Consider the following 16,972-nt stretch of genomic DNA (forward strand, 5'->3'; position numbering starts at 1 on the left):
AATTAGACACACACAGTGAGGGACACCACATAGAGAGAGACTGAGTGATATCATCAGAGTGCGGGAAGGTTACAGAATCGATCAATGATCATGATGAAAGGGTTTTGATTCATGGATCAGTACTCAGTGATGGTTGAGCTACGAGTGGGAGAGGTGATGGCCTCGTGTTATTCTCACCAGACTGTTCACCCAGATTTTAATGTCCGGTATACGCATCTGACTGCTCAATATACTTTAAGGAAGGAAATCTGTTTTCGACAGATTTCCTGTGTAATGCAAAGGCACTGCAATAATGTTGGGAGACTTTAGTCTTTGTGTAGTCTGGGACAGTCACATTGGCAAAAGTGATGTTCTCCAAAATCTTCTTTGAATGTTTGTATCAGTGTTTCTTTGAAGAACACATTGTGTAAATGGCCAGGGACGCGACTATCTCAGATCGACCATTGGGTGATGACACTGAGTGAAGGAGCAATGTCATAGTGAGATATCCTCTGGGAAATTGTCGTGTCGTGGAATTCAGCGAGATGATGGATTTTTAAAGTGACCATAAAGCACACACTGCAATCACAACCAAAGCCATTGACATGTGTTTGAGAGGAGAACTGACCAAGGTAAACAGGGGAAACAGTGAAGTGTATGGCTGGAAATGGACAGTGGAAAGCACTTACAGTCATAGAGATGGACTGCACAGAAACAGAGCCTTCGGTCCAAATGTCCGTGCCACTCACATATCCTAACACAATCTCATCTCATTTTTCAGGACTTGGCCCAAATCCCTCTCAATCCTTCCTGTTCGCATACCCATCCACATGCTGTTTAAATACAGTAATTCTACCAGCCTCCACCACTTCCTCTGGCAGTTCACTCCATACATGCACCACCCTCTGCCTGAAAAAGTAGTCCTTTAGGTTCCTTTTATATCTTTCCCCTCTCACCCTGAACCTAGGCCCTCCAGTTCTGGATTCTAGTACGTTAGGGAAAAGCCCTTGTCTGTTATACCAACCCATGCCTCGCTTGATTTTATAAACCTCTACATGGCCACCCCTCAGCGTCAGACATCCCAGGGAAAATAGCCCCAGCCCATTCAGCCTCTCACTGTAGCTCAAATCTTCCAATCCTGGCAACATCCTTGTAAATCCTTTCTGAACCCTTTCAATTTACACAACATCCTTCCGATAGGGAGGAGCCAAGAATTGCACGCAATATTCCAAAAGTGGCTTATCCAATGTCCTGTACAGCTTAAACATGACCTCCCAACTCCACTACTCAATGCCCTGATCAGTAAATGTAAGCATACTAAACACCTTCTCAATATTCTATCTACCTGCGGTTCTCCTTTCAAGCAACTATGAACCTGCACTCCAAGGTCCCTTTGTTCCAAGGACCTTACCATTAAGTGCATAAGACCTGTTAAGATTTATTTTTCCAAAATGCAGCACCTCACATTTATCTAAAGTAAACTCCATCTGCCACTCCTCAGCCAATTGGCCCATCTGATCACGAACCCAATGTAATCTGAGGTAACGTTTTTCACTGTGCACAACAGTTCCATTTTGGTGTCATCTGTAAACTTACTAACTATACCTCCTATGTTAACATCCAAATAACTTGTATATGTAATCAAAATAGTAGATCCAGCATTGATCTTTGTGGCACACCACTTCACAGATCTCTGGTCTGAAAAGCAACCCTCCATCACCACTTTCGAGCCATTCTGTATCCAAATAGCCAGTTCTCCCTTTGTTCCATGCAATCTAAGCTTGCTCACCAATCTCCCATGGGGAAGCTTTTCAAACACCTTCATGATGTCCATATCGGTCACATCCACTGCTTTGCCCCCATCAATCCTTTTTGCTACTTCTTCAAAAAAATCAATCAATTTCTTGAGACATGCTTTTCCACGCACAACGTTATGCCGACCGTCCATAATTAGAACTGCCTTTCCACACACATGCAAATCCTATCCCTCAGTATTCCCTCCTTCAACTAGCACAACACTGACGTTAGGCGAACTGGCCTGCCGTTCCCTGGCTTTTCCTTACCAACTTTCTAAAAGCGTGGCTCCACGTTAGCCAACCTCCAGTCTTCTGGCATCTCATCTGTGATTATCGATGACACAACTATCTCAGCAAGAGGCCCAGCAATCACTTCCCTAGCTTCCCACAGAGTGCTATAGTACACCTGATAAGGTCCTGGGGATTTATCAACCTTTAACCGTTTCAAGACATCCATCACTCCCAATGATAAAGCTTTCATTCTCTCAAAATGGAAAATCCTGATTCCTGCATTTCACAAAACTGCCACTTGAAAAGAATGGGGGAGAAAGAACATTCCAAATGAAGGCTTTGATGAGGTGAACTCTGGTCAGTCACATAGACCTGGACGTTACCACATGCACGGAGAGTGCTTTGTACCAGAGCAGCACCAGGTCACTGTCAGTGACACAGACAGAACAGCAAATAGATTCACATCTGAGTTCACATCTCCCAGCTTGCGAACCTGAAGCTGTGCTCAGCCATTCTGGCCAATATTTGAAAAAATAGGACAGCGAGATCAGCCCAATATCCGATCAAAAACAGTAACACATTCCAATTTAAACATCCTGCATGTTCAACAACCCATTCCCGGTCACTCCTGCAAGCTCTAAGAATCCCGTTCCCTCTAACCTCCTGTAGGATTCACGTCCGTTCCTACAGTTGTACCATCCTCCAGGTTCTACAGCGCTTCCTACCTCCGTAACATGACCCGGACTCTACAACCCTTCCTTCCTCTGCAATATTCCCTAGAAGGGTACTGAAGGACGGTGGCATTAACAGAGATAGTGAGGGATATCAGGACAGGAGAATTCTGCAGGTATTAGGAATATTGTAATAGCAAAAAGAGACTTCAGTAATTCTGAGGGTTGCATGCTAATAAAAGAAATTTCAGAGCTGAGGAGGATTGTCAGGACGTGAAGAGGTTTCACAGTTTATGAGTGCTGTAGGGTTTGGAGGATGTTGCCAAGTGATAGGGAGTGTTTAAGAGTGAACGCTTTCACAGACCACCTGTACAGGAAAACATCAGGATTCTTGACAGTGTGGAAGAACAGAAGAATATTGAGTTCAACGACCATAGATCTCTCAAAGTTGCAATTCAATTTGATAGCCTTGTTCAGAAGGTATATGATGTATTGGCTTTCATTAGCATGGTGATTGAGTTTAAGAGCCATGAGGTTATGCTGCAGCTCTATCGAGTCCGAGTTAGACAACACTTGGTATTTTGTGTTCAGTTTTGGTTGCCTCATTATCAGAAAGTTGTGGAAGATATAGTGAGAGTGCAGAGGAGAATTATCAGGATGCTGCCTGTACTGGAGGGCATGTCTTTTGAATAAACAGTTTGTGAGATCAGGATTTTCTCATTGGAATGAAAAAGGATGAGAGGTGACTTGTTGGAGGTGCACGAGATGATGAGAGGCATGGATAGAGTGGATAGCCAGAGACATTTCCCATTGCGAAAATGGCGATAATGAGTGGAATAAATTGAAGGTGATTGTAGGAAGTTTCATGGAGATGTCAGAGGTAGTGCTGTACACAGAGGGTGGTGGATACGTGGCATGCACTGCCGACAGTGGTAATAGAGTCAGATGCATTAGGAACATTTAAGTCAGTCTTGGATAGGCACCTGCATGATAGTTAAATGTAGGGTATGTTGGTTAGTTTGATCTTAGAGTAGGATAAAAGGTCAGCACAACTTTGAGGGCCGAAGGGCCTTTACTGTGCTGTACTGTTCTAAGCTCCAAATAGGAAGGGTTACAGAAAATTGGAGAGAATGGGATCCGAATGAAGATATACAAATAGGAAGGGTTTGCGAGGATTGTCGGAGGTAACAGAGACAGCAATGGTCTGATCTGGAGCAGAGGACCCAGATTGGGAAGGATGTGGGAACTGGAGGTGGTTTCACAGGGAGGGAGGACCAGAGAGCCACCGGGTGTTACAGAAATGCGGAGAGCTGTACGGCCTTCAGGAGTTCGTGGAGATAGGGAGGTTGGGAGGGATGGAGTAGTTTGCACAGATAGGGATGTTGGTAGGATGGAGCGGTTTATACAGACAACAGTGTTCTAGGTGAATGAAGCCGATTATGGAGATCAAGACGGTTAGATAGATAGGAAGAAAAAATAGATATATGAAGAGCAGTTGTGACTGAAGATGTTTATAGATATAGAAAGGCTTAGTTTCTGGAGATGGTTTACATATGGACGGTGTGGAACTGGGCATATATTTCAGGATATAGGCACAGCAATTTAGGTTGAAGACAGTTTCATAGGTAAGGGAGCATTAGTAACCTCCTCCAGTTTGGTCAAAGTGGGAAGGGTTGTAGGGAGTGTGACGTTTACACAGATGGGGTGTAAGAGTTTGAGAATGTTATGGGAATGAGGAGATAGATGGGGAAACTGGAGGGGTTTACATTGACAGGGCGGGAGATAGCCACGGGAGGATGTTACACAGATAGCAAGTCTTTTCAGAACTGGAGCAGGAGAGTAACAGGGATTGGAGTGAGTTCTGCAGATCGGGGGTGCTTCAGGGTCGTGAGAGGATTGTATGATCTCCACAGATTGATCGTGTCTTTTGGGCTGGAAGAAGATACGGATAGCTTAGATCCACTGTATGCTATCTTCATTTTCCGGACAAAGCCTCAATATCCCTCATCAGCCAGACATCCCTAAACGTGCCAGCTTTTCCCTTCACTCCAACAGTGACATATTGGCCCTAGATCTTTGAGGTCACGGTTTTGCAGTAGTTGCTTTTCCTTCAAACAAACTCACCCAATCGACGACAGTCATGATGTGGATGCGCCTGTGTTGAACTGGGGTGTACAAAGTTAAAAGACACAACACCAGCTCACAGTCCAGCAGGTTTATCTGGAGGCACTAGGTTTCTGAGCGCTGCTCCTTCATCCAGTGGTTGTGCAGCACAATCATAAGACACAGAATTTATAGAAACAGGAAAGCAATGTAATGGAATGTAATATCAACAAATGTAGTTTCAGCCTTTCATCTTTTAGAATGATCACCTGCGCTTCGTAAGCTAGTGCTTCGAAATAAACCTATTGGACTATAACCTAGTGTTGTGTAATTTTTAATTCACCCAATCAATAACTGCTCGATCCTGCCTAATTATCCCAAAACTAGCCCTGCTCCTGTTTAGCACCTTAATCTATCGACCTGTCTGATATTTTTCCATAGCTATGTTAAAACGTAGACAGTTGTGTTCACTTGACCCAAAGTGCTTTCTGACTGACACTTCAGTCACTTTCGAGACCTCGACCCGGCTGAGTCGAGTTCAACTCTCGACATATTAATTTGGGAAACGTTCTTGGCCACATTTGACAAATTGCACACCATCCATGCCTTCTTACACTATGGCTGGCCCAGTCAATCCAGAGAAATTAAATTCTCAAACCAATACAACTCTTAAATATTCCTATCGGTAACTGCAACCTCTCTACATATCTGCTCTCCACATATCTGCTGGCTATTTGGGGGTCAAGAACACCATCCCAACAGACTTACCATCCCCCTTTTTGTTTCTAACGTCTAAACATATGACCCCATTTGATGATCCTTTGAGTGCATCCTCACGAAACATTGTTGTCTTGTCCTCCCATATCAAAAGGACAACTCCACACCCCTCACTTACTTGTCCTTCTCTCCCGCCTGTAGCTTCTGTATCCTGGAATACTGAGCTGCCAGTCCTGCCCTTATCCTGAAGAAGGATTCCTGAAGAAGGGCTCATGCCCGAAACGTCGATTCTCCTGCTCCTTGGATGCTGCCTGACCTGCTGCGCTTTTCCAGCAACACATTTTCAGCTCTGCCCTTATCTCAGCCATGTTTCTGTTATGGCTGGAATATCGCTGTTCCCAGAGCGAATCTATGGTCTGAGCTCACTTGCCTTACCAGTCAGGTCTTGTGCGTTGTCAGTCAGCCCACTACGCAACCCCTCCCACCCAACCCCCCGAGGGGTACTGGGGATACTGGAGTCCCTCTGGTTCAAGTCCAACCCGTTCCCGCTTGTCCAGGTCCCCTCTCCCCCAGAAGTGGTCCCAATGACCCAAGAACTGAAAACCCTGTTCCTCCTACGCCTGTTCCTCAGCTACACATCAGTCCTTCCTATCTTTCTATTTTACTCCTCACTGGCATGTGGCACTGGGAGTAATCTGGAGATCATTACCCTGGAGGTCCTGCTTTTTAATTTATTACCTAACGCCCGATACTCATTTCACAGGATACCATCCCATTTTCTACCTCTGCCTTGTGGATCTGTGTGCACAATGACCTCTGGCTATTTACCCTCCACCTTCAGAATGTTCTGTAACGACTCAGAGACACCCTTGACCCTGGTACCCGGCAGGCAGCACACCATCCTGGTGTCACTTCTGCAGCCACGCAGTCTCATGTCTGTACCCCTCATAACTGAGTCTCCGATAATTAGACAGGATGTGGCAAACAGAGACTGGCATGCGCTACCTGCAGTTAGGGATATATTTGGAAAGTGGAGCATTTTAAAGATACAGTGAGAATTTATGGCCAGTGTGTTCATGAAGAGGAAATGACACAGACAGCAAGTCCAGTGAATATTGATCAAGTGATATCGTGAGTTTGTGAAAGAAAATACAGAGCAATAAAATCATGTGAACCCCTTCACAATTATACAGAGTGCAAGGGGGTCTTTAAAATGAGGAGCAAGTAATGGCCATGAAACCTCCTTGGCAGACACTATTAAGGAAATGTCACAAGATATTTGATGGCAATATTCAGAGTAAAAATGATACCCAGCAAAAGAATTGGGGCTGTTAGAAACCAAAGGGACAATCTGTGCATGGAGCCAGGGAAAGCAGGTGAGGTCTTCATGAATACTTCCCATCTGTATTCACACAGGAGCAAGACATTGTAGCCGGGGCTTTCAGTCGGAATGGTGAGATTTTGGAACATGGTAAGATCAATAAGGAGGAGGTATTAACTGTTTTCACAGGAATAAAGGTTGAGAAACCTCAAGTGCACAATGAAATGTATCCCAGGCTGCAATGGGAGGTAAGGGTGGTGATTGCTGGGGCCCTGGCGGATATCTTTAATTCTTTGCTGGCCACAAGTGAAGTGCCGAATGACTGGAAGATCGCTAATGTGGTTCCTTTGTTCAAGAAGGGCAGCATAGTTAGGCCAGGTAATTATAGAGCAGATAGTCTGACAGCAAGGATAGGGAAATTATTGGAAACAATTCTGGGGGACATAATGAATCAATAATTGGAAAGGCAGGGATAAATTGGGGATAGTCAGCATCGATTTAGTAGACGAAGATCCTGCCTTACGAATTCAGGTGAGTTTTTTGAAATGGTGTCTGAAAATGTTGATGAGGGCAGTGCAGATGATTTGGTTTACATGGAATCGAATAAGGCCTTTGACAAGGTCCCACATGAAAGGCTGGTCCAAAAGGGAAGAGCCCATGGGATCCAAGGCAAGTTGGCACATTGGATCCAAAATTGGTGGAGGATTATTTTCATGATTGCAAGCCTTCGTCCAGCGGGTGTACCACAGGGATCTGTGCAGGAACCATCGCTGGTTATTATGTACATTAATGAGTTGAATGTGAAAGCAGAAGGTATCATTATTAAGTTTGCAGATGACATGAAAAGTGACAGTTTTGTCCACAGCGAGGGGGATGGTCTCAGTCTACAGTCTGAAGGATGAGGCTGGGACAGAATTGCAAGAGAGTAATTTAAATAGATAAGGCAGGAAAGAGCACAGCAGGCAGTGAGCGAAACCTCATCAATTAAACTACTTTATTTCAACACAACAGGCCTAGCAGGTAAGGCAGATTAGCTTGCTGCATGGACGGGAACGTGGGACTGAGACGCCACAGGTATTCCAGAACCACTGTGGGAGGGACAGGACTGGCAGCTCAATGTTCCAGAGCACAGATTCTGGAGGACGAAGAGAACAAGAGGTGAGAGAGGAGGTAGAGTGGAGTTTTTGAGCAGTGAAATATCACTGAAGCACTTCGAGAGGCTCGTGCTGTGGAAACATCAGTGAAGCTATAATAGTGAAATTGAGAAATGAGAATGGGTCATCACTTTGATATGACTGTACTATAGGCCCGCAACAGTCAGCGGGAAATTGAGCAGCAAATATATCGGGAGATCTCAGATATCTGTAAGGATAGGCTTGTAATGGTCAGGAATTTTAACTTCCCAAATCTAGACTGGGAGTACCAGAGTGTTCAGAGCTTGGATGGGAGGGATTTTTTTAGGCGTGTTCAAGTAAACTCTCTCAGTCAGAATGTCAATGGTCGGACTGCAGGAAGGAGTAAAACCTGACCTCCCCTTGGGAAACAAGGGAGGGAAGGGGACTGAGTTGTTAGTGTGGCAATACTTTGGCAAGGTGACCACAATTCTATTAGTTTAAATAGTGATGGAAAAGGAGAGGCCTGATCCACAAGTTTAAAGATCAAAAATGACCTTACCTCAAATCAGAAGCTCTGAGTCAAGAGCTTTTAACAATTGATTGTCGAGGCTATTTGCAGGAAAAGAAACGTCATGCAGGTGGGAAAATTTCAAAAGAGAGATAAAGAAAGATTTCAGGGTCAGCATATTCCTGTTAGTGTGCAGGACAATGCTGACACAAGTGGGAAACACTGGGTGGCAGGGGGTATTGAGATTCTAGTCAAGAAAAAGGGGGTACATATCACATATAGCCAACAGTATTAAGGCAATCCCTTGAAGAATATTGTGGGTGTAGTAATACACTGAAGACGGAAATCAGGTGGGCACAAAGGTGACTACAGAAAGCTTTGGCAGATTAAGCTCAGGAAAATTCAAAGAGATTGGACTTGAATGCTTACAACAAAAGATTAACTAGGGACAGAATATGGCCTCATAAAGATCAGTGAGGCCATCCATGTGTGGAACCACAGGAGATGAGTGAGATCCTGAACAAAAATTTCACGTTTGCAGTTACTGTGCAGAAAGACTGGGGAAGCCAGGGAAACAAACAGTGATGTATTCAAATGGGTCCACATTAGAGGACAAGAGGTGCTGGGGTTTATAAAAGGTGCATAAAAAAGACAAATCCCTGGGAACTAATCAAATATAGACTAGGACGTTGTGGGAAGTCCGGGAAGAAATTGTGGAGCCCCTGAAAGAGGTATTTCTCTCACTGACAGCCACGGGTGATGAGCTGGGATCCTGGAGGGTGACAGCGAAGGAAAAGCCATTGACGAAAGACCATTGAGAATGTTGTTGGAAGCGATTCTGTGGGACAGGGGTTACATGCAATTGGAAAGGCAAGGATTGATTAGGGATAGTCGGCACAGCTTTGTGTAGACAAAATAGCGTCTCTCAACCATGATTGGTTTTGTTGAAGAGTTGACCGAGAAGATAAATGAAGGCAGAGCAGTAAATATTGTCTATACTGACGTCGGCAAGGCCTTTGACGGGATTGAGTGTGGTACACGAGTTAGTAAGGTTAGATCACATGGGATCAGGGAGAGGTGGCCGAACGGACACAAAATTGCCTTGACTGTAGGAGACAGAGGGTGGTGGGAGATGGTTGTTCTTCAGCCTTGAAGCCTATGACCAGTGGTGGATTCACTTTAATGCATTAATTATATGCACGATATGTTTCAGAGTGTAGAAGTCATTGTTAATGAGTTCGTGGATACCATAATTAGTGTTAAAGCGGGCAGGAAATACAGTTATTAAAGGTTATCTTGATCAACTGAGCCAGTCGCTCAAGGAATGAAAGATGGAGTTTAATTCAGTGTGTTGGATTTTGTTAAGAAAAAAAACAAGGAGGACTAACACAGTTAATGGTAGGGCCCTGGGAAGTGTTATCAAACAGAGAGAGACTAAGGGATGGAGTTATATTGGTCCGTGGAAGTGGACATTGTGTTGAAAGCAGAATTTGGTACCACTAGCCCTCATGGGTCAGAGCAATGAGTACATGAGTTGGTACATCATATACAGCTGTATAAGACATTGCTGGATCTCCAGATAGAGTATTGCATAGAATTCTGATCCTCCTGCTTCAGGAAGCAATTTCTACAACTGTAAATGGAGCAAATATTGACGAAGATGTTACTGATACTGAAGGGTTTGACTTAGAAGGATAGGCTGGTTAAGCTGGAAAAAGGAATCGGAGGGACGAGATAGCTTTGGCAGAGAAATGTAAGGACAATCCCAAGAAATTCTATAGAATAAAGTACAAATTCGCAACTGGAAAGACAATAGGGCACCTCAAATTTCTGTACGGCCATCCATGTGTGGAACTACAGGAGATGGACGAGATCCTAAATGAATATTTCATGTCAGAACGTACCGTGGTCAAAGACTGGGAAACAAAGGAAAACAAGCTGTAATGACTTGAAAAGAGTTCCCATTGCAGAAGCGGTGGTGCTGGAGGTTTTAAAACACAAAGGTATCCCAGAACATTGCAGCAAAGTAGAGGCAGGAACCCTAGCAGAAATATTTGTATCGTTGTCCGTCATATTTCTATTGGGTGTAGGTGGCTGAGATTTGACTTTATAAAGGTTTGTAAACCATGACGAGTTTAGGTAAGGCGAATAGCTTAGGTCTTTTCTGTAGGGTATGGGAGTCCATAGCTAGATGGAATAAATGTGAGGTGGGAGAGGGAAGACATAAAAGGGATCAGTGGAGAACATTTTGCACACACACGATGGTGCACGTCTTGAATGAGATGCCAGAGAAATGGTAAAGTACAATTACAACACGTAAAAGATATTTGGAGAGGAGAAGGTTTGCAGGGATATGGGTCAAATGCAGAGAAATGTTACTTGATCACGAACCATGGTCAGTCTGCACTAGTTGGACTGAAGGAACCGTTTCCTGCTGCATGCTTCTGTCTCCAATTATTAGAGGGGGAGACTACCGAGACAAGGCATGTTGTAGACATTGAAGCAACTTACAGCCACAGGGATAGTAGTCTGGAACACAGGACGTTTCAAATATGTAGAGGAACTATCAGGAAGGGATGGGGTTACAGGGACAGGTACAGTTATAGCAGTTAAATGTTATTGAAGACACTGGTCCATGAGACATGCCAAAGGTACAACCTTGGAGAGGGAACACAGAACAGAAAGATCCCAGGCAGAATGCGACCTTCCCGTGTGAGACCTGCGTTCACCTCTATAGTCCTGATGCTCACTAAGACAGCACAGGCCTGGATTGATAACTGTGAACTCCCGATGCTGTCTCAGTACAACATAACTTACAGCGGGGGTGTGCCTGTACTGTGCTAACTCTCCAGCACTGTAACTGTCATGTCTTGTTAGCCATTGTTTTGTTTCTCTCTCATTGCTCTCTGTCCTATGCACTGAGTGATCTTACCTCACTGCAGTATTTATTGAAGGCTCCACATCTCCCTATCCTTTGTCTCTTTGGCTGACCAATCATCCTCAGTGAGGTGAGACTATTGAGTCTGGACCTTCCTAAGAACCTACAGGAGACACAGAAACATACAGAATGGGGAATTAGACTGATGCAGTGAGGGTTCCACACGGATAATGGCACTGAGTCCCACAGAGATCTGGAAAATCACAGTCTCCATTCCTGGCCTGTGCTGCCTCGTCCAGCTGGAGTGGAGAATTCTGTTGGCTCAGGATCTGGAGTAGCTGTAAGAGCGAGAGACACTGACAGAGGCTGCAATTAGACCCATACAGTGAGGGATACCGCATGGAGAGAGACAGAGTGATATCACCAGAGTGCAGGAAGATTTCATGATCACACAACTGTATAGGAATAATGGGTTTAGCTTCATGATGCCCTGGTCATATCTGGTCAGGAATGTTTACGCAAAGTGATGGCCCCGAGCTATTATTGCTAGAGAATGTATCCAAAACCTCAGCTAATGTTCAGGGACACGGGTCTGAACCCCACCAGAAATGGGGAAATTGAAATCAATATTTTTAAAAATACTAATGAACAATCTACAAATAAATATGAAACCATTGCTGATGGACAAAAAACAAACAAACACTTGACCTTGAGAGAAAGACATGTGTCCATCCTCACGTGGTCTGCAGGATATACCCACAGCAAAGTGTTTGCCTCTCAATTACCCTCTGAAATGGCCGAGCAAGCTACTCAGCTCAAGGGCTGGGCAAGAAAGGCGGGTCATCCAGACACACTCACATCCCAAAACTGATTTAATAAATAATCCATCAGGATGGTCCCACTGGAGCCGTCCTGGGACCAGTGTCCTGGCCAATCATGTCGGTAGGTTTATGGACAGGGCTTTAAATTGACAGAAAGGATGCAGGGACAGGGTTCAGGTGAAAGGAGCTTTCCAAATCCAAAGAGAAACGGTGAAGCATCGGAACAGCATGAGGATGTGGCTGAAGACAAGCAGAAAGGAACAGGAAGGGACAGAGTTTAACTAGAAATGTACATTAGCGAATCGAGTTCTGACAGGAAATTGTGGGAAAGAGTAAATTATGAGCTTTTTTTCGAAATGACAAAGTCTTTTCGATAAAATAGATGGATTTGTGACACAGTGATACAAGAGATTTAGACACCAGTGAGACACGATTACAGTGTGAACAAAAGTTGGAACATAAATATTCAATGGTTCACAAACTTGCGGCAACTCAGGCAAAATGGGGAACACTAAAAATAATATTCAATAAATGCATCACAGAGAAAGCATTTGGCCGTAGATCATGAAGTAGAGTCAGTCTGAATGTAAATTCTGACTACTACTTGCTAAGGGCACAAGCAGCAGAACAGTTTTAGCCACCGAACAGCATAACATAGCTCATCATTGCATTACACAGGAACTCATTGGAATTTTTTAATAAAGGCATCGTTATAATTCTTGAAAACTTTGATATTGGTATAATCTGGGTCAGTCACACTGACGACAGTGATAGTGGAAGCGGAGTTTGCAGGTTTTTAAATTTTATTTTTGAGTAACACATTGTGCAACTGGCAAGGGACGTAACTCTGTGAGATTGTGTGATGAAACGTAGTGAATGAGTAATGCCACCTGAAGAGATCCTCCGGGAAATTTTGGTGAAGTGTATTTTAAAGGAATATAAAGTTTTAAAGTGAATCACAGCAAGGACAAGCTGCAACTAGAAGTAAAAATAGCCAATTACATGTGTTTGAGAGAATAACTGACCAAGGTAAACGGAGAAACAGACTGAAAAATGCGTCTGTAAATGAACAGTGGAAAACTTTTGAAGGAACAGTTTAAAACACTCAACAAAAGGACATTCTTTTTAAACAAACAAAACCTCAGCAAGAAACATCCACCCGTCCCTCACTCAGGACAAAATGGGTCATATTAGATTATTAGGCTAAGAAGGTCACCAAAAATTATTTAAAATCCTGAAGTGAGAGAGTATTTAAGGATTAAGTTTTAAAGAGTTTGCAAACGGTCTGCTAGCAGGAGGAGGGCAGTGGGAAGGGGAATCATTGCCAAGGTCGGATCAGGGAGAGGTGAAGATGCTGGAGGTGGTGAGAGTGTTACAGAGACTGGTCAGGGCCTGAATGGTGTTACAAAGCCAGTACGGATTGCTGCAGCTGGAGGGGTTTGCAGAGGTAAGAAGGCACAACGGGCTGAGGTTGTTTTCCCTGGAGCGTCGGAGGCTGAGGGGTGACCTTATAGAGGTTTACAAAATTATGATAGATATGGATAGGATAAATAGGCAAAGTCTTTTCCCTGGGATCGTGGAGTCCAGAACGAGTGGGCATATGTTTAGGCTGAGAGGCGAAAAAAATAAAAGAGACGTAAGGGGCAACGTTTTCACGCAGAGGGTGGTACGTGTATGGAATGAGCTGCCAGAGGAAGTGGTAGAGGCTGGTACAATGCAACACTTCAGAAGCATTTGGATGGGTGTATGAATAGGAAGGGTTTGGAGGGATATGGGCCGGATGCTGACAGATGGTACTAGATTGGGTTGACATATCTGGTCGGCATGGACTGGTTGGACTGAAGGGTCTGTTTCCATGCTGTACATCTTTATGACTCTATGACTCTATATGCATTTGTATTAATTCATTCATAGGATGAAGATGTCACTGATTGGAGAGCATTCTTTGCCCAAATGCTAATTGTCCAGAGGGCAGCTCAGAGTCAGTCATACTGCTTTGGGTCTGGAGTCGCATGTAGGCCAGACCAGGTTAGAATATCAGATGTCCTTTCCTAAAGGAGGTAAGTGAACCGAATGAGTTCTTCCGACTGATCAACAATGCTTTAATGGTGGACGCACCAATGACTTGTACATATATACCATGACATCCCAACTCCTACTCTTACTGCTCTGACCAATGAAGGTAACCATCCCAAACTCCTGCTTCACCAGCCTGTCTACCGGTGTCGCCACTTTTAAAGAACTGTGTACCTGCATCACTGGGTCATTGACTGAGAACCCAGGGCCGGAACATTAACTGCATAATTCACACCCTGGTTTGTTCACCAAAATGGAAGACTTCGCATTTATTTATTAAATCTCCATCTGCTATTCTTCATCCCACTATTCATCTGTTGTATCATAGATAACCTTCATCACTGTCCACTTTACTACCAATCTCAGTGTCAACCAAAAAAAGCTTACTTACCAGGAAACCAATACTTCCATCCAAACGACAAACAACAGTTGGCCCACTACACCGCTGGTCACATGCCTCCAGTCAGAAAAACAACATGTCTCCCATTACCTTCTGTCTCCTACCATCAAGCCAATTTTGTATCCAGTTCCCTCGCTCCTCCTGAATGCCATATCCTTTTACATTGATCTGAGCTTAGTACCCAGTTTCCTATATGGAATGTAGAACACAGAACAGTGCAGCACAAGATCCTTTGGCCTTTTATCCGTCAGTAAGATCAACCTAACCAACATACCCTTCATTTTATTATCGTTTATGTGCCAATCAGAACTATATTAAATGTCCCTAATGCACCTAATTTACTGCCACCACTGGCGGTGCATTCTACCGAACCACCACCCTATATCTAACGGACCTACCTCTGAAATCTCCCCATAACCACCTGCTAATCATTTTAAGATTATACCCCCTTGTAATGACTATTTATGTCATGAGGGAAAGATTCAGTCTCTCTGTAACTCTCATCATCTTGTTCACCTCTACTCTATCACCCCTCGCCCTTCTCCACTCCAAAGTGATAAGCCTTAGATCCACCAACATTTCTTCATAAGGCATGCTCTCCAGTCCAGGCATCGTCTTGGTAAATCTCCTTTTTACCCTCTCTAAAGCTTCCACATCCTTTCTGTAATGAGGGAACCAGAATCAAATACAATATTCCAAATGGGGTCGAACCAGGGCTCCATAGAACTGCAGCATAACCTCACGGCTTTAAAACACCAACTCCAATCTAGTGAAATCAAACACAATATATTCCTGCTGAACAAGCCTAACAATTTGGGTGGCAACGTTGAGGGATCTATGGACTTGGAACCCAAGATCTCTCTGTTCCTGCACACTGCCAAAGTTCCTGCCTTTCACCCTGCATTCTGCAATCCAATTCAATCTTCCAAAATGACTGACTCCACATTTTTCCAGATTGACCTCCATCTGCCACTTCTCAGCCCCGCTCTACAGCCTGTCAATGTCCCGTTGCAACCTAAAACAGCCCTCCACACTATCCACCACTTCACCAACCTTCGTGTCATTGGGAAACTTACTAACCCACTCACACATCCAAGTCATACATAAACTCACAAAGAGCAGAGTTTTTGTCGCCATTCCCTGCAGAAAATCACTGGTCACTGTGCTCCAGGATGAATGCTTTCCATGAATGCTTTCCTTCTGACTTCTGAAGGCCAGTAATTCCACATCCAGACAGACAGGTTTCCCTGTATCCCATGCCTATCTACTTTCTGAATCAGCCAAAAAGGTGTTTTTGTCACATTCTCAAAAGATTCAATAAGATTTGTGAGGCATGACCTGCCCCGAACGAAGCCATGCTGACTGTCTCTAATCAAACTATGGTTTTCCAAGGAATCATAAATCCTGTCTCAGAGTCCTCTCCAATAATCTGTACACTACAGACATAAGACTGACAGGTCTGTAATTCCCAGGATTATCCCTATTCCATTTCCTGAACAAGGAAAAAAACATTTGCCAACCTCCAATCTTCTGGTACGACTCCAGTGAACAGTGAGTGTGCAAAGGTCATCGCCAAGTGCGCAGCAATCTCTTTCCTCGCCTCCTGTAGTAAGTTTGGGCATATCCAATCTGGTTCAGCGAACTTATCTATCCTTATCTTTTACAAAATACTGAACACATCCACCTTCTTAACATCTAGCTGTCCCTATACATCAATCCTTTACATGCTGTCCTCACAAATGACAAGGTGAATACTGAAGCATAGTATACGGACCTCCCCTACCTCCTCTAACTTGAGGAACAATTTCCCTGCACTATCCCTGATCAGCCCTACCCTCAATCTGGCCATGCTTTTGTTCCTCACATAAGTGGAGAATGCCTTATTGTTTTCCTTAACCTTTCCCAACAAACCTTTGCATGCCCCCTTCTAGTTGTCCTAAGTCCATTCCTCAGTTCCTTCCTGACTACCTTTAGAAAATCGCAAGATTTGGCCCAACACCTCCATATCAGCCCTTCAAGCAGTACCCACCAAGACTCATTTCCCCACCCTATTACGACCCATTTGCCCTGACTAATGCGCTAAACCTATACATCCGTGAACACCATTGATTATTTCGCATGGCTGAGTCACTGAACATGAACATCTTGGGCTGTGGGAGGAAACCGGAGCACTTGGAAGAAACCCACACTGACACGGGGAGAATGTGCAAACTCCACACAGACAGTTGCTTGAGGCTGGTATCGAAATGGAGTCCGTGGTGTTATGAGGTATTTAACCACTGAGCCATCGTGCTGCTCCATGTTACCTTCCAGAAACCTATCTGACCCTTGCTTTCTCAATCTTAAGAAAAATTCC

The sequence above is a fragment of the Chiloscyllium punctatum genome, chromosome 21 (genome assembly GCF_047496795.1).
Source record: "Chiloscyllium punctatum isolate Juve2018m chromosome 21, sChiPun1.3, whole genome shotgun sequence".
NCBI classification, from domain to species: Eukaryota; Metazoa; Chordata; class Chondrichthyes; order Orectolobiformes; family Hemiscylliidae; genus Chiloscyllium; species Chiloscyllium punctatum.